We start from the raw sequence: 1,944 nt of genomic DNA on the forward strand, positions 1-1,944 counted from the left end.
ACTTACAACTGGAGTGTATCGCTACTACCATAACTCGCCCTCAAACAATAGTCGAGTGCTCATGCCCTAACGAGTGTATCAAAATAAGATCGCCCAGGCGGTCTAAAACTAGTGTATCAAAATAAGTCCCCAGCTGTCTAAAACTATTATTACAGCAAAACCAAAAGAGAGAAGGTAAAGAGAGCTCCAGCCCAGTCGGGCTAGAACTCTCCCCAACCGGGCTAGAAGTGTTGTGTGACTAATGTACGTGTGCTGCTGTAACACCGTTGGACCAATAAATATCTATCTATCTACTGTGGCTTGAATTCAGTGCACTGGGGTCGTCAGACAAACTGACTACGGCCCCTAGACCCAAAAAGAACAATTTTGCTCTCATCAGTCACAGAATGTTGCTCCATTTCTCCTCTGGCCAGTCAGTGTGTCCTTTGGCAAATTTCAACCTATTCAGTAAGTGTCTTTTTTTCAGCAATGGGACTTTAGGGGGGGCTTCTAGCTGATAGCTTTGCTTCACACAGCCTTCTTCTGATCCTAACAGTACTCACAGGTAACTTTAAGTCTTCTTTGATTTTCCTGGAGCTGATCATGGGTTGAGCCTTTGGCATTTTGGTTATTCTTCAATCCATTCGAATGGTAGTTGACTGTATTTTCCCATGTCTTTAAGGCGTTGGATGCCATTTCAAGGCATTTAAAAAATCATTTTGGCTGAGCAGCCTATAAGTTTCTCCTCTTCTTTATATGTTTTCCCCTCTCCAATCAACTTTTTAATCAAAGTCCGCTGTTCCTCAGAGCAATGTCTGGAACGACCCGTTTTTGCACTGTAACCAGCATGCACAACATTTGCTTCCTTCCTTCCTTAAATATGGGCCATAATTGACACCTGTTTATTCATACAATCAATCGCCACACTAATTGAACACAACACTGCTAATATTGTAAACTTGCCCCTTTCAATTACACAGAATGAGCAGCATGCATGTCATGACTGTTGTATGTGTTGGTTTTCTATGACTTTACAACACCTACTAGTAAATTATTTGCAATGTAGAAATATCACTTCTACCAAACAATATGATTTATCAGGTTAGTGATGTTGGACTGATATTATTTTTGAACAGGCAGCACTGACTCTGAGCAAGACAAAGACAGGCCAAGGAAACAAGCTGAAAGGGTTTTTGTTGAGTGAACACAAAATCGATATGCGTTACAGATTAAGCAGCCATGCAATATTACAGTTACTGGAAGAAATCAAAGATGGCATCTCTGACTCAGTGTCGGATTCCATTCCAGCGGTTGTTAAAGTCCTCACTACATTACATAAAAACATACAATATTGGCATCAGGAGCATGTCAAATTCAGAGGATTTTGCACATTTAACGCTTTGCTACAGCGCACTAGTCAATACATACTGTACATTTTCCCACTGGCCTAGTATAATATTTAAATCAGCGGTAACCTCAGAAACAAGCAGATCAACTTTGTTTTGGTGTAACACCAAAGATCACAGGAGGCTGCTGTGATTGGCCGGTTGGACTGACCCGTGCAGCTGAGCTCTGATACCTAATTGTTCAGTTGATTTGAATTAAATAAAATAATGTTTAATACAAAAATAAATAATTGTTTTTTAAACTGTCAGACTGTTTTTCAGCATCAAAACAAAAGACTAAAAACTATACAGACAGTTTATAATCACGTAAACAATGTAAATATAGAAGAAACATCAAATATTCATTCTTATGTTAACTCTAAAATGCGTGTGTGTGTGTGTGCGTGCATGCGAGCGTGCGTGTGCGTGCGTGTATTTGTGATTTCAATGCTCTCCTGTGAAACAATCAAATGCAACTTGAGGCAATACCCTACACACACACACACACACACACACACACACACACACACACACACACACACACACAACACACACACACACACACACACACACTCGCCCA

This window comes from Etheostoma spectabile, chromosome 4 (assembly GCF_008692095.1).
Source record: "Etheostoma spectabile isolate EspeVRDwgs_2016 chromosome 4, UIUC_Espe_1.0, whole genome shotgun sequence".
NCBI classification, from domain to species: Eukaryota; Metazoa; Chordata; class Actinopteri; order Perciformes; family Percidae; genus Etheostoma; species Etheostoma spectabile.